Genomic DNA, 18,140 nt, shown 5'->3' with positions numbered 1-18,140 from the left:
AAACATATTACCTGGTTGGACGAGTCTCATTTCAAAATGTATATAGAGTATGGATGTGTACGGGTATGAAGACAACCTCACGAATCCATGGACCCTGCATGTCAGCTGGGGACTGTTGAAGCTGGTGGAGGCTCTGTGACGTTGTATGGCGTGTGCATTCGGAGTGATGTGGGACCCCTGATAAGTCTAGATACATCCTGTCTGATCAACTGCATCCATTCGTGTCCATTGTGGATTCCGACGGAAGTAGGTAATTCCATCAGGACAATGCGACGCCCCACACAACCACAATTGCTACAGAGAGGCTGCAGGAACACTCTTCCGCGGTTAAACACTTCCGCTGGCCACCAAACATCCTGTACGTTTCTAGTACATTGTATAGCATTATCGAGCATATCTGGGATGCATTGCAACGTGTTGATAAGAGGAGATCTCTACCCCATCGTACTCTTACGGATTTATGGGCAGCTCTGCAGGGTTCCTGATGTCAGTTCCCTCCTGCGCGACTTCAGCCATTAGTCGATTCCATGCCGCGCAGTGTTGAGGCACTTCTGCGTGCTCGCGGTGGCCCTACACGGTATTTCTTTGGCTCTTCAGTGTAACAGATTACTTGTCAAAGTGACAGCGTTACCAACATTTTTCTAAATGGTTGTAGCACACGATACGTTTCCGGAGGCGGGTTACAAATTTAAAATACGAGTATTATGTACTCAGTCCCCTCTACAAGTTCTAGCACTTAGTGACGGCAATTTCGGAACATCCTGTACGTTTCCAGTAAATTGTATAGCCGTTGTCGTATTACGATTGGTATCTGCGAGTGCAGACGTCCGCAGCGTTTACCCAGGGGGCGCCTTGGCTACGGCAGCTCTGACGGCCACGAGAATAACCGGAGTTAGAGAGCGCAGCACGGCTAGTTTGAAGGCCACTTTCAACTAGTGTTGTCAGAGGTGTCTCTTTTTAGAGATAATACGACTCGCCCCACGTAAGCTTTAAGCGGAAAGACAAATGCTCCAACTTCTGGCCCCTGCTAACATTTCGAAATACAGTATCCTATCAGTAGTGTACAGACACCTATTAGTGGACTTTAATATGCAGTGTGTCCACCCTTTGTCTCTCTGGCGTCTTGAACTCTGCTCGGGACACTAAATGAGGTGCCTGCCGGCAATTTACGCACTACACACGGAGATAGTATTTACGTGCTCAGCAAGACTACCATGTCTGTCACCAATTTTGAACGTTTCGAACACAATGGGCAGGTTCTTTAAACCAGATCGCGATTTTGACGATGTAACGAACCAACTGAACTGAATTTGGTAAGTCATCCGTCAGGAGGACATCCACTATCACTATCAGTCAATGTCAAGCCGAATAACTGCCCGCGTAAAGGCCAGAGGTGGACCAACACGTCATCGACTTATCAATTTGTGAAGCTCTTTCTCTTGAATTAATCATATACTTTTTCTGCAACTCTAGTCATTCATTTGCCCCTACACATACATCACATGTATCTATTTCCAACGCACTGGGGTAATTCCTCCGGGATACGTTAATTTTCCTTAGTGTGTAAATATATTCGTAGCAGGTCATTCAAAAACTTATGAAACGAAATAGAAGGGAGCTGGTTGTTGTTAGGAGTGCAGAATGTATTAGACTCGCGGATCATATGGTGTTGGCAGAGAGCGAAAAAGGTATGACTGAAATGTTAAAAGAATTAAACAACATATGAATAAATTTCAATGAGAAATAATAAGAAAAAGGCAAAATGTCCGGTGATAAGTGCAAGAAAACTAAGCACAACTAAAATGTTAGGCAGGAAGATACAGAACAAATTAGTGTTTTTAGATAACTGCCGGCCAGTGTGGCCGTGCGGTCTAAGCGTTTCAGCCTTGAACCACGTGACAGCTATGGTCGCAGGTTCGAATCCTGCCTCGGGCATGAATGTATGTGATCTCCTTAGGTTAGTTAGATTTAAGTAGTTCTAGGTTCTAGGGGACTGATGACCACAGATGGTAAGTGACATAGTGCTCAGAGCCATTTGAACCATTTAGATAACTGCGACGCGCTATTATGGACGACATTGGAAGTAATAAGGAGGTGAAAACACGTATAGCAATTGCCAACGAGAAGTTTCATAACAGGAGGCTTTTATGTGGGTGCGTTGATAGGGGATAAAGTACGCAAGCATAGTGAGAAATGAGGTGGTGTTGAGTGGGAGAACAGAGAGAAAATTTAAAGTTAGCAGGATGAGGAAACACAGTTAGCATGGACACTGAATGAGAAGAGATTGTTTATTTATGGTATGGAGGAAATAGTGAATGGAAGTGGAACACGACGCAGAACATACTAGGTGATGGACAGTGTAGGGACAGAAAACAGTTGTGAGAAGACAAGAGGGTAACAAATGATGGGACTGCATGGAGAGGGACATGTGAAGACCTGCCCTAGGGCAGAACACTCATGGTGGTGACGATTAAGAGGAGACTTATTTAGGACATTTTGCAAGACGCACCATTTTCTTGGAATCCAAATTCAAACAAAAATTAGGCAGCTTATAATTTGTACTCTACAAACGACCGTGAATTGCATGGCAGATGGAACTTGCCATTATACTAGTTATTATGACTTATTCCCACTTAACTGATGTATGGAGCGTGCGAAATGTGACTGCTTAAAAGCCTCTGTGCGTGCTGTGCTTAGTCTAATCTGGTCTTCACGCTTCCTACAGTTACCATACGTAGGCGGTTTCAGTATATTCCTACATTCATCACGTAACGTCAGTTCTAGAAACTTTCTAAGTAGGTCTCCTCGCGATACTTTGCTCTTCCGCGGTATAATCTGTGTCTATCATCAACTGTGCGTTAGTTCAGTTCTTTGAACACCTTCCTGACATTCTCCTATGGGTCTAACAAATCTTGAGCAATCTTTACTGCCCTTCTCTGTATAAGTTCAATATCCCCTGTTCGTCCTATCTGGTACTAATTGCAATTCTCCAGTATTGTCCAAATGAACCGCACGCGCTTTATCTACTAATGTGCTTATGTGATCGTTCCATTTCATACCACTACAAATTTATACACTCAAGTATTTACACGAGTTAAAAAATTGCAGCTGTAGTCATTGGACTACGTAGTCACATTTTGTAAAATGTTGATTTTGTCGATACCGTCACAGTAGAATATTTGACTGTGCTAACAGAGCCTCAACCTCACCTCTGCTTGCACGGCTTCGAACTATAAAAGTCCTTGAATGTGTTCTGCAAGTTTTGGAGACAGATGAAAATCGGATGGGACCAAGTCGGGTCCGTGTGGAGGTCAATCGACGGCAGTGAACGAACGGCATCGGAGTGCTGCAGAAGTCGCAGCGCTCGGCTGCAGTTTGGCGTCGTAATGCTGAAGAGGAGGGTGTTCCACGTGCGAACCAACTCTTCCAATTCGTACTTTCAATTTTTTTGAGCTGTTTCACAAGCACGGACATAGTTACATCACACACCGCTATGTTACACGGTACAAATCGGAGCCCTCTAGCGGCAGAGGACTGCAGATTCGTGGAATAAACATGTAGAATTTTGCTAACTTTTTTAATTGGAAAGTTTTCAGTTTTCAAATCAAACATTTGGAGTCACTACTCCTCAGCACGCCCTCGTGTTATGTGCACAAGGATCAAAAGACTGTTTCCGAGCAAAGTATGCTATTCTTTCAATTGAACATCTTTGTAATGTACATTAGTAGTAAACCTTATGGTGATGGTGAAACTTCTTATTTATATTTACATTGAAAGACGATTAATCTGTGGCCAATACACAATGACAACGGCAGTTGCCAGGTGGATATTAACTGCAATACCACCCACATTGTCAAGCTAAGTGGAAGTATTGGCTTTCCGACACATGTCGCCATGTAACTGTCGCTCGTGGCGATACATTAAAAGAGTTCTCTGTCTCCCTGTCAGAGAGCCAGTACCCGGCATCACTCTACCGAAATAAAGACGGAAATTCTGTGTGCCACATTTGAAGATGAGTCTGTAAAGGTTACAAAACTAGTTAATGGAATTAAAAGTATTTCAAAGAGTGAGTTGTTCCAGTTTTCCGTATTTATATTCAATACACTAGTCTCAGAATCTAGAACATCCTTACGCGATATGCTAAGTCGGTTGAGAGTGTGATGTGTCCCTCCGAGATTAATTTTGCCAGGGCTTTAAGCAACTCACGGGTGAGCATTTACAGAGCTGCCAACTACATCTCGCACCGGGAATATTATCAGGATTAGTTTGCATCGCAGCCTTGGGAAGAGAGCGCAAATCGAACGAGCATTCGCAGTCATTCCCTCTATTGACTACCATTCGCCTATATTCCTCCGGAAATAATCCAAGTAGACTTTCTTCGGACATTTTGCGTTTGTTTCCAGGCGCCTGCCAGTTCAGTTTGATCAGAAACTCTGTGACACTCTCCAACGGGTCAAAAAAACCTGTGATCATTCGTGCCGCCCTTTTCTGTGTACATTCAGTATCCCCTGGCAGTCGTATCTGACTAGGATCAAGAATCTCGAGCAATATTGGGGGATGTGTGCACGAGTGATTTCTAAGCAATTTCTTTTGTACACTGATTGTATTTTCCTAGAATTCTACCAATGAATTCCAGGCAGTCACCGTCTTTCCCTAGGACTGCGACTCGGTTCCATTTCAAATCTCTAGAAATTTTTACACCCAGGTATTCGTGTGGGTTGAGCGATTGCGAATTTGACTCGCTGACACTATACTCGTAGGATAAGGTTATTTCGTTTTGAGAACAGAACATTTTTACATTTCGGGAACATGTAAACCAAGTTGCCAGTCTTTGCACTACACTAAAATCTTATGAGGGCGTGGCTTCTTTCAGACAGTACTTCATTACAGACAACTGCATCATTAGCGGAAAGACTGAAGTTTCAAATAGACCGCGTAACCACCGCCCCCTTCTCCCCTCCAAATCGCTATCTGAAAACTGGATGTCCCATATGTAAACCACTTTCAGAAGTTCGTTTACTTTCCGTATCAGTTAATGTGTTAAAAACTTGACCTGAAGAAGCATAATCCTTTTCAGTTGAAGACGCTCTGTTTTAAGAGACGCTAGTTTTTCGAAAACATCTCAATGTTTATGTCCTGAACTAGGTGTTGCTATAATTTTTCAGGTACGTTCAACGATATGTGTGAATACTGTTTGACAAATGTATTCCGAATAGAGTGAGTAGTAAAGAAGTAATCAATTCAAAATTCATGACTGATGCTGACGCCTTACTGCATGAACAGCTAAAATGTAGAAGTGATGAAAGTCTTTTTTCCTTTCATCATTCTGTCAGGGATGTCAGAGGGAAAAAAGTTTCGCAAAGTTTCAAAATTAAGTGTGAAGTTTGTTGTAAGTCGCCACGTGCTGCCATTCACAAATGCTCGGTGTATATAGTCTCGATAATTTTCGCGCCATGAAAATATTCTGCCTTAGACGAATACGCAGTTTTTAACTTTTAACTCCCGACTTATTGCGTTAAACCTATGCCTTTAAGCGAAGAACGGAAGGAGGATTGTATTTAATGTGCCATCGATGTCGAGGTCATTAGAGAAGGAGCAGGAGCTGGCACTGCGTCAGGGAAGGGAAAAAGAAGTCCGCCGTGCCCTTTCAAAGGAACCATCCCAGCATTTGCTTCGAGCGATTCAGGAAAATAACGGAAAACATAAATGAGGGTGGCCAGACGCGGATTTAAACCGTCGTCCTCCCCAATGGGAGTTTCTGCTCTGGATCGTGGGATTCCGGGTTCGATTCCCGGCAGGGTTGAGGACTTTCTCCACCCGGGGACTAGATGTGTGAGTTGTCCTTATCATTTCGTATTCATTCGTGAAGGTGGCGAGATTGGACTGTGTAAAGATTAGGGCTTTAAACAGGCGCTGATAACCGCGCAGTTGAGCTCCCAACAAACCAATCATCATCATCATCATCATACAGTGTACTAACCACTGCGCCAGCTCGCTCGGTATACATTTAAATGAGTAGGTTATGTCAGCATTTTTAGTATTTACATTGACTTCATTCTTCATAAATAAAAGCATGAACTACGAGCACACAAAGGAATTGGGATAACGAATGAGAAATATCTAGTCAAAATATCCACGGGTGTACTGTCGGTCTACAGGCTCCAAAGGGCACAATATTTCGGCGATCATTCATGTTGCCATCATCAGGTGAACTGACGGACTGAGCTACTGTGAACGTGCTGGCACGGAGATCGGTGGATTCTGGTACAGATGTCGAGATACAGGGACAGCGTTGTTAGAGAGGCCATCGAAATACGCACCAATGACGACCTCATAAACCGTGACTGTGTCTATAATCTTAGCAAGCCTTGGGAACCAGCGATTGGGTTAATCGAGAGTAAACCGAGCAAACGTGTAGGTGAGACGACCACGGCGGACAGAGCCATCACACCGACGTCTTCTCAGACGCCGCCGCAATCTGTTCCACCACGCGACCGTGACGCGGGGCGCGGACAGCGGAGGGAGCGCGCTGCGGGCGGAGGGTATTTAAAACGGCCGCCGCCGCGACCGAAAATTCGTCACGAAGAAGGACCTCCACACCATAAACTCCAACCCAATCTTCACGCCGCCGACTGAGGCTTCATCTTGGAAGACGCGGTCGCGCGGCTGAGGAAAGAAGTTGGAGATGGCGCGAGGAAGCTCACACCCGAGCTGGAGTCCGCGCTGAACAACATAGCGCGGGAAGGGAAGATAACCTAGTCCCACAGGAACATCCACCGACACCGCCAGCATGCCTGCGTGCTGGCAACCAGGATCTACGACCAGGCAACACCCAAGGACCAACCCGAACGAGAGGGAACACCATCCCAACAAATGAGGATCTTGGAGGAATAGCTGCACCAAGCGTAGACTCCATACCTCGGGCCAGTGATCAGGCCTGTATGTCTAGCGTCAGCAACCGAAACCAGGTCCCTCTGAGCAGCCATAGCGTACGGATCTCCGTGCCGGCACGCTCACAGGAGCTCAGTCCGTCAGTTCACCTGATGATGGCGACATGTATAATCGCCGAAATACTGTGCACGTTGGACACTGTAGACCGGCAGTACCCCCGTGGATATTCTGACTATCAAATACGCCGGGAGAAACTTAAGAATCACGAGAAACACCTCATTGTGCTTCTGTTTGTAGATGACATGATTCAAGTGAATGAAATGACCTCCAAAGATCTATGTACCACCTGAACGAAATATGCAACGAATACAACTTTAAAATTTCTAGTAATAAAACGTAAATAAGTGCACTTCGAGGAAAATATTCAGTCAGTTTAAAACTAGTTTTGGATAAACCTGCTTTAGAACAGGTCTCTTATCTTTCATTTAGGCTACGCTGTAAGATCTGATTTTTACTCTCATACTGAAAATAAATTACACAAATTCTAAGCTGTCTGTGGCACCATTATCCGAACATTGGGCAATAAAGTACAAAAAGAGATTGTCCCGAAATTCTATAACGTGGTCGCGGTTCCTGTGTTATGCTGTGAAAGCGAAAACATGGTTATAACAAAAAACATTCAGACGGCAGAGATGAGGTTCCTAAGAAATTCGAAGGGCTGCAGAACAAGAAATGATTGGAAATGTAGATACTAGAGAAAAATTAAGTATTTTCAACATAAACTAAAAAATTCTAAAATATCGTTAAGACTGGTGAGAATGCTAAGTCCCAGACTTCCCCAAAATATTCTGAACTACGAGCGGAATGGGAGAAGTGATATTGAAAGGCCTCGGACGTGGGAGCAATTTCATTTGAGAGACTATCCCGCGAGGAGACTACTGAAGTACTTATGCATTATAGAATTCATAAGTTATACACCAACATAAGTAAGTTTTAATTTAGTTTACGTTCACTGACTTAAAAAAAAAGTTTATTGCCTTCTGAAGTGGGCTTTGTTCTTTCTAAGGGTTCAAACGGTCGCCATGTCAAATTTGAACAATATCTGTTAAGCGGTTTCGACTCGAAAACGAAACAGACTGTGCTACAAAGAAGAAAAACAACTGAGTGAAAGAAGCGGCGTCACTTTCTGCAGCACGCGGCCATCATTTTGCAGGACAATGTTCGGGCACGATTGGTTAAAGTCGTGACTGATTTGATCGGTATATGGGGATGGGAAGGGCCGCACCACGCACCACACTCCACATACCCCGGACTTACGCCCTCGTGAGCTCAGCTTGATTCCTAACGCGAAGGACGAACTTTGGGGTATTTGGCTCGGAGCTGCTATGGAGATTCGTCGGACAATAGACCGCTCCATTCGAACTACCTAATACAACTGGCGCAGCTATGGGTATCTTGCTCTTCCGACATCACTGGCGACGGCCTATAAACGATAGCTGTTCAAAAATTATCCGACCTTTTTTAATTGTTGAAATCAACAATGGTATCAGGGCGTTCGTGGGCTCATGTTTTCAGGCATACATAGCACAAATACCTGATTTTCTCCAATATTTCGGAACACTTGTAAGTGGTACACGTTGGATTTAGTAATGTGAGCAAAACGACGACGTTGCATCACATTTGGCTTCAAGCTTGGCGATTCTCAAGTTGAAACCATAGTGTGTTTGTGGACGAAGTCATGGGTACTACACGGCATAAGGAGTGGTACAACCATTTCAAAGGTAGCCGCTAATCAATGAAGACAAAAGTCAGTTAAGGTACGCCCTCAATATCCGCAAATCAGGTCGTTACTGACCCCGAAAAATCCCTGGCGAAACAGAATAAACGAATCACAATCAGAGAAGTTGTAGTCTAACGTAAAGGCCGTAAATTCAACTAAATACCTACGTATTACAATAACGAACAAGTTAAATTGGAAGGAACACATAGAAAATGTTGTGGAGAAGGATAACCAAACACTGCGTTTTATTGGCAAGAATCTTAGAAAACGTAACAGACCTACAAAGGAAACTGCCTACACTACGCTTGCCCGTCCTCTTTTAGAATAGTGCTGGGAGATGTGGGATCCTTACCAGATAGGACTGACGGAGTACATGGAAAAAGTTCAAAGAAAGGCACCACGTTTTCTATTATCGCGAAATATGGGAGAGAGTGTCACACAAATTATACAGGGTTTGGGCTGGACATCATTAAAAGAAAAGCGTTTTTCGTTCCTCTCCAGCACCATGGAATTCTAACAATCAGTTGTCTTACTCGAGGGCATGCAGAGTCGAGGGGCATGAAAGGCGAGCAGTGGTTGGGAAGGGAGTGAGACAGGGTTATAGTCTATCCCCAATGTTATTCACTCTGTTTGTTGATCAAGCAGTAAAGGAAACAAAAGAAAAATTCAGAGCAGGAATTAAAATCCATGGAGAAGCTTTATTATAAAGAACTCTGTGGTCTTTTTATTTTTGAAATTTGCCCACAAAACCTGTCTTTCAAAACTTTTTCAAAAATTTCACTATTAATATATTATTCGTGAAAAATAGTCAACTTGTTGGAAAACAGTGGAAATGCATGTAAGAAATGTTTTGTGTTTACCGTTAATATAACACAGCTTGAGATTAGGGACGTGGAAACAGATCAATTTAAAAAGGTGGAGATAGAAGATAGCTTCTCCCCGTGAAATTTGTCTTTAAAAACAAATGAATATTTTCAAATCAACAGCTCATTGCATGCACTAATTACAAGAAACATGAATAATCTCCACAAAAATTTGGAAGTTAATTACTTTGGTGCAAGAAAGTCTCCATCATTCAGGAAAACGAATTTTCAATAAATTGTCAGCAGCCATAAAAGTTTTACTACTGACAAAATTCAGTTTAAGAGCACCCTAAAGGATTTATTTCACCATCTCCTCTGACACCATTAATGAATTGAATTTTTTAGTAGAACTAGGGCGTGCGCGATTGACAGTGAGTGAGGAGTGAGTGAGTGAGTGAGTGAGAAACAGAGAGAGAGAGAGAGAGAGAGAGAGAGAGAGAGAGAGAGAGAGAGAGAGAGAGAGAGAGAGAGAGAGAGGTGGGGGGGGGGGGTGTCAAATAATAAGAGTACGATCAGAAGTACGTCTAAATTTTCATCCCTCAGTTCACGTCCATGATCAGTCCACTTGCGATCTGTGGAAGGTAAATTAGCATATTAGTTTCCCACTGAGTATCTCCTCATTATGGATCAATTGCAACGGAAACTACATATGGTCTAATCTAACCCTCTTGTCTGTCCCATTTCTGTTGAAAGGTACAAATGAGACAGATGCTTTCTTATTGTTGTTGTTGTGGTCTTCAGTCCAGAGACTGGTTTGATGCAGCTCTCCATGCTACTGTATCATGTGCAAGCTTCATCTCCCAATACCCACTGCAACCTACATCCTTCTGAATCTGCTTAGTGTATTCATCTCCTGGTCTCCCTCCTCGACCTTTACCCTCCGCGTTGCCCTCCAATACTAAATTGGTGATCCCCTGATGCCTCAGAACGTTTCCTACCAACCGATTCCTTCTTGTAGTCAAGTTGTGCCACAAAGTTCTCTTCTCCCCAATACTATTTAATACCTCGTCATTAGTTAAGTGATCTACCCATCTGATCTTCAGCATTCTTCTGTGGCACCATATTTCTAATGCCTCTATTCTCTTCTTAACAAAACTCTTTATCGTTCATGATTCACTTCCATACATGGCTACACTCCATACAAATACTCGGATAAGACACTTCCTGATACTCAAAGCTATACTCGATGTTAACAAGTTTTTCTTCTTGAGAAACACTTTCCTTGCCATTGCCAGTATACAATTTATATCCTCTCTACTTCGACTGTCATCAGTTATTTTGCTCCCCAAATAGCAAAACTCCTTTACTACTTTAAGTGTCTCAGTTCCTAATATAATTCCTTCAGCATCACAAAACATGATTCGATTACATTCCATTATCCTCGTTTTGCATTTATTGATGATCATCTTAAATCATTCTTTCAGGACACTCCATTCCATTCAGCTGCTCTTCTAGGTCCTTTGCTGTCTCTGACAGAATTATAATGTCATGAGCGAACCTCAAGGTTTTAATTTCTTCTCCACAGATTTTAATTCCTACTTCGATTTTTTTCTTTTTTTCCTTTACTGCTTGCTCAATAAACAGATTGAATAACATCGGCGATAGACTAGAACCCCATCTCACTCCCTTCCCAACCACTGCTTCCCTTTCATGCCCCTTGACTCTTGTAACTCCCTTCTAATATCTGTACAAATTATAAATGGCCTTTCGCTCCCTGCATTTTACCTCTGCCACCTTCAGACACTGAAAGAGTATTCTAGTCAACATTGTCAAAAGATTTCTCTAACTCTACAAATGCTAGAAACGTAGGTGTGCCTTTCCTTAATCTAGCTCTTAAGAGAAGTCGTAGGGTCAGTATTGCCTCATGTGTTCAAGTATTTCTATGGAATCCAAACTGGTATTCCCCGAGGTCGGCTTCTACCAGTTTTTCCATTCGTCTGTAATGAATTGGCGTTAGTATTTTGCGCCTGTGACTAACTAAACAAATAGTTCGGTCATTTTCACATCTGTCAACAACTGCTTTCTTAGAGATTGGAATTATTATATTCTTCTTGAAGTCTGACGGTATTTCGCCTGTCTCATACATCTTGCTCATCAGATGGTAGAGTTTTGTCAGGGCTGGCTCTCCCACGGGTGTCAGTACTTATAATGGAATGTTGTCTACTCCCGGGGCCTTGTTTCGGCTTAGGTCTTTCACTGCTCTGCCAAACTCTTCACGGAGTATATAATCTCTTATTTCATCTTCATCTACATGCTCTTCCATTTCCATATTCTGTCTTCAAGTAGATTGCCCTTGTATAGATCTTCTATATACTCCTCCACCTTTCTGCCTTCCCTTCTTCGCTTATATCAGGGTTTCCATCTGAGCTCTTGATATGCATTCAAGTGGATCTCTTTTCTCCAAAGTTTTTTCATTTTTATTTATTTATTGTTCCGTGGGACCAAATTAAGGAGAAATCTTCATGGTCATAGAACGAGTCAATACTTGAAATTATAACACGATAGTAGAAACAGATAAAATGAAATATTAAAACATAGTCAGGCGACAAGTCTTAAGTTAAAATAAAGAAAATCAACAACGTAACACTGAAATTTGCTTAATTTTTTAGCTCTTCCAGGAGCTCCTCGACAGAATAGAAGGAGTGAGCCATGAGGAAACTCTTCAGTTTAAACTTAAAAGATTTTGGGCTACTGCAAAGATTTTTGAGTTCTTGTGGTAGCTTATTGAATGTGGATGCAGCAGAATACTGCACTCCTTTCTGCACAAGAGTCAAGGAAGTGCATTCCACATACAGATATGATTTGTGCCTAGTATTAACTGACTGAAAGCTGCTAACCGTTGGGAATACGCTAATACTGCTAACAACAAACAACATTAAAGAAAATATATGCTGTGAGGGCAATGTCAGAATTCCCAGACTATTGAATAGGGACCAACAAGAGGTTCTCGAACTTACACCCCATATAGCTCGAACAGTCCGTTTTGAGCCAAAAATACCATTTTTGAATTAGAAGAATTACCCCAAAAAAATAATACCATACGACATAAGCGTATCAAAATATGCGAAGTAGACTATTTTCCATGTTGAACTGTCACTTATTTCAGATACTGTTCTAATGGTAACTAAAGCAGCATTTAGTTTCTGAACAAGATCCTGGACATGGGCTTTCCACAACGGCTTACTATCTATCCGATCGCCTAGGAACTTGAACTGTTTCGTCTCGCTTATAACATGCCCATTCTGTCTGATCAAAATATCGTTCCTTGTTGAATTGTGAATTAGAAACTGTAAAAACTGAGTCTTAGTGTGATTTAGCATCAAATTGTTATCCACAAGCCACAAACTTATTTCATGAACTACATTATTTGATACTGTTTCAATATTACACACAAGACCCTTCACTGCATAGTTGGTGTCATCAGCAAACAGAAACATTTTTGAATCACCTGTAATACTAGAAGGCATATCATTTATATAAGTAAGAAACAGCAGTGGCCCCAGAACCGACCCTTGGGGAATGCCCTCTTAACAGAGCCCCATTGCGAATGATTATCACTACCACTCTCAATATTGCGGAGAATTACCTTCTGCTTTCTGTTCTTAAAGTAAGAGGCGAACCAACTTTATGCTACTCCCTTACTCCATAATGGTCCAACTTGTGCAGTAATATTTTGTGGTCAACACAGTCAAAAGCCTTCGTTAAATCAAAGAAAACACCTAGTTTTCGCAACCTTTTATTTTATCCGTCCAAAACCTCACAGAGAAAAGAGAATATAGCATTTTCAGTTGTTAAACCATTTCTAAAACCAAACTGTACGTTTGACAGCAAATTATGTGAATTTAAATGCTCCAGTAACCTTGTGTATACAACCTTCTCGATAACTTTAGCAAACACCGATGGCATGGAAATAGGTGTATAGTTGTCAACATTATCCTTGTCTCCCTTTTTATAAAGTGGCGTCACTAGAGAGTACTTTAATCGGTCAGGAAACCGACCACTGCTAAAGGAAATGTTACAGATATGGCTAAGTACTGGGCCAACATACACAGAACAATACTTCAGTATTCTGCTAGATACCCCGTCATATCCATGAGAGTTCTTGGTCTTTAGAGATTTAATTATTAACTCAATCTCCCTCTTGTCATTATCATGGAGGACCATTTCAGGTAACATTCTCGGAACACTTTTTTCTAAGAGCGCTATATGATTCCCTGTTGGGGCTAGGTTTCTATTTAGTTCATCTGCTACATTCAGAAAGTGATTATTAAATACTGTACATATAAGCGACTTATCAGCAACACGAACATTCCCACTACGCACTGATTCCATATCGTCGACCTGTCTCTGCAGACCAGCCACTTCCTTTACGACTGACCATATGGTTTTAATTTTATCCTGAGCTATTCTATCTGCATACCACTTTGCCATACCAGTTAGCATATGATTATATGAATTAAGGAGATCTACCAGCATGCTTTTACTTGCACACTCACTTTACAATTAATATTGAAATCACCACATATAAATAATTTTTTGTATTTCCTACAAAGTGTACCAAAAACCTCCTCTAGCTTTAGCAAAAATGTTGTGAAATTGGCGTCTGGGGCTCTATAAATAACAATTAGAAGTTTAGCTCCATTAAATTTAACCACACCTTCACAACATTCTAACACCTTTTCAGTGCAGTACTTTGAAACATCAATTGACTCTAATGGGATGCTGTTTTTCACATACATGGTTACTCCCCCACACCGAAAAGAGCTCCTAGAAAAGCTGTCAGCCAGCCTGTATCCTGGTAAGGGAAGCCTCTGAATTATCTCCTTATTTAAGAAGTGCTCAAATATACCAATAATTTCAGAGTCAACATCTATAAGCAGTTGACTAACTTTATCGCTAACATCTTGTATATTTTGATGAAATATACTAATTCTCTCATTACTTGGATACTTAAGCTTTTTTAAAAGTGGATCTTTTGTTAGAGAGACTTCCCCTAAGCAGGAATACCTATCAGCTGACTTCAATCTAAAAACGGTGCAGCTCTAACATCCACTACTGCAGGAATTTTCCCATGAGTGATCCCACCACCCCTATCAATGCTGTCACTTTAATTTTCCTGTAGGCGGTGTCTATCTTACCCATGGTGATTTGCGCCTCTACATCCTTACATGTGTCCTCTAGCCATCCCTGCTTAGCCATTTTGCACTTCATGTCGATCTCATTTTTGAGACGTTTGTATTCCTTTTTGCCTGCTTCATTTACTGCATTTTTATATTTTCTCCTTTCATCAATTGAATTAAATATTTCTTCTGTTACCCAAGGATTCCTACTAGCCCTCGACTTTTTACCTACTTGATCCTCTGCTGCCTTCACTACTTCATCCCTCAAAGCTACCCATTCTTCTTCTACTGTATTTCTTTCCCCCATTTCTGTCAATTGTTCCCTTATGCTCTCCCTGAAACTCTGTACAACCTCTGGTTCTTTCAGTTTATACAGGTACCGTCTCCTTAATTTCCCACATTTCTGCAGTTTCTTCAGTTTTAATCTACAGTTCATAACCAATAGATTGTGGTCAGAGTACACATTTGCCCCTGGAAATGTCTCACAATTTAATACCTGGTTTCTAAATCTCTGTCTTACCATTATATAATCTATCTAAATTCTTGCAGTATCTCCAGGTCTCTTCCACGTATACAACGTTCTTTCACGATTCTTGAACCAAGTGTTAGCTATGATTAAGTTATGCTCTGGGCGAAAACCTACCAGGCGGCTTCCTCTTTCATTTCTTACCACCATTCCATATTCACCTACTACGTTTCCTTTTCTTCCTTTTTCTACTATCAAATTCCAATCACTTGTGACTATTGAATTTTCATCTTCCTTCACTATCTGAATAATTTCTTTTATCTCATCACACATTTCATCAATTTCTTCCTCATCTGCGGACTACTTTTAAGACTTTGGTAGGTGTGGGCTTCGTGTCTATCTTGGCCACAATAACGCGTTCACTATGCTGCTTGTAGTAGCTAACCCGCATTCGAATTTTTTTTATTCATCATTAGACCTACTCATGCGTTAGGTTCATATTAGCCTTCCTAATACTTAAATCTATATTCGATGTTAACAATGACGCCGGTGGATAGACTATCATGAAATTACTGACCGTCGGTAAAGTCACGAATATAACCGACATGCTATTGGGCCCTTCGCAGGGAAAGGTTTTTCGCCGCAAAAAGCGGGAAACTGGAATCCAGCAAATGAGTAAAAAATATATATTCAGTGACAAAAAATTGGTGTACGTACACAACATACACCACAATAGTCTGGGATTTCTGTATTACGTAACACAGTTTTTGTGATTGTATCTTGCAGCTTTAGTTATTTTTAATTAAAAGACATTTTAAAAGGACAGAAAGAGCGTTTTGGATTACGCTACAGATCATGCTGTTAGTACAGTATTAACTTCGTAAACACTTTCGTCGACTTCGGCAACTCTCAACCAAAATCTCCATCCTAATCGACACAATGCGCTACGATACAGCCGACATCATGACAAGAGAATGGGCTACATCAAACTCGAAGTAATTTTATATAGATAAGGATCTCAATGACCTGTGTACGTCTAATATAAAAGATCTCCGAACAATTCTCCTCAAATAGATCGCAATCTTCACTTGACCTTTAACTGTTACTATTTCAGAATTACAAACTGAATTCAAAGAAAATTTGGCTACCAGTCACAAAACTAGAAAAATAAAAATAATAAAAGTGAGAATGTGAAACAGGTTAGCAATAACCATAAACAGGAGATCCTACAGAAAATCAAAGTGAGAAAGGAAATTATTAATATTATCGACCGTGTAGGAACTCTATGCTACGAAAGGGATGAAACCACATATAGAATAATTGGTGGAAAAGTTAGTGTGTTTTAAGATTAAATCCAAACAAGAATTAGAGAAAAATATATCGAAGCTAGGCCTACATTACGAGAAATTGCTAAATCTCGAAACAAATTGTGTTCTCCAGTATTAGATGAAGTGTTTGTGCCCCTAGTACGGATAAAACAGGATCTACAGCATCAACAGAAACTTCGGATATGTGTTTCATATTTCATCCAAGCCTACAGTCTATAAATACCAAAACAAAATACCACTACATGGAAACTACCTAAGAAGAAGTTCTTGGTAAAGAAACACAGGACACAAATACGTATGTAGGCTTAATATGCTCTACAACTGTGTTTAAAAATAGCTATAGTTGCCTTGGACTAACGACGAGTGAATATCAATGTAACCTGTACAGACTGTACGCTTTCCAAAGCTGTTATCCAAGAAAGAGCTAAACGACGTTTTGTTGACAAAACACAATTTAAGACCGAAACAACTAATAAAATTATCTGACAATAGGTACTGTTGAAAATTTGTGCCAGACCAGGATTACCACCCGAGTCTCCTGGTTACTAGGGAGAGGCGATGATCACTGTGTCCGAATTACGCAGTGGTCAACATAATAGCACAAACTGCCCGAGCATGCCGTTCGTCAGATCCAAATTCTAAATTTCTCCATAGACCGCTAATGCAGTGCTCCTTGAACATTATCCTCCTCGCCTTAATTAAACATACACAGAATATATACAAACTTGGCCTTACGAACATTGCAGACGCCGTCTATGCAACACACGTCACACTTCAAAGAATTTACCAATACATTGCATTTGTTACTATCGACCACGAATCAGGTTACGTAAACAGCACTGCGTGTACTGAGATCATGATTCAGAGTTTAAAAAAAATAATAATATGTCGCCTACGTATTATAGTTGCTGCCGAAAGAGAAGAATCACTATTTTCCCACAAACGGAAATATAGTTAAAATTACGCTTCTAATTCGGCTAGTTTCGGCGGCTACTAAAATTTGTAGGGAAATTACATAGTGAACTCTCCCCTCCCCCCACCAGAAACGTAGTTTTCGTCGCTGTTGTGCGACTTTTGTACACCGCCAGAGAAAGTGTGTTAAATATGGCGCGGACGGAAACACTAGGCTACGCTACAGGGAAATCTGCTCACACAACGTTTACTCGGCATTCATAATCGTTGGCGTAAACATCTCTAAATCAAATTACCCCCTTCCAACCTAACTTAGATCTCGGGCTACACTGCCCATCGGCCTGTCATCACAACCAAAATTTCAGTGTGTGGGGGATTTCCTGTATTTCTCACTAATCTCTCTCTAGGCAAAACTGTCTGTTATTGTAGATTGATTGTCAGTCTCAACTACAAGATTTACTAATGATAAACACTATTGAGGCGGCTCATAATTTTAGAATAGTCCTCTTCGTCTTACTTGGCATACATTGTTCGCTGGCGTCCCAGCAGCTAGCTCCCTCAGTGTCTGCTTCTGCCATCGCACCACGCCAGTCTGTTGTTGTCCTAGCAGACAGAACGCACCGCACATCCGACACCTTCGGAACCACTCACTGGCCAGATAGCAACTGAGCCTAACACTGTTTACATCGTCAAAGGAAAACTAAGCAAAGATGTACACTCGAATGGCACGACTGAGTAGTACACACACACACACACACACACACACACACACACACACAC

The sequence above is a fragment of the Schistocerca gregaria genome, unplaced genomic scaffold, assembly GCF_023897955.1.
Source record: "Schistocerca gregaria isolate iqSchGreg1 unplaced genomic scaffold, iqSchGreg1.2 ptg000066l, whole genome shotgun sequence".
NCBI lineage: Eukaryota > Metazoa > Arthropoda > Insecta > Orthoptera > Acrididae > Schistocerca > Schistocerca gregaria.
This window is presented reverse-complemented; position numbering follows the sequence as displayed.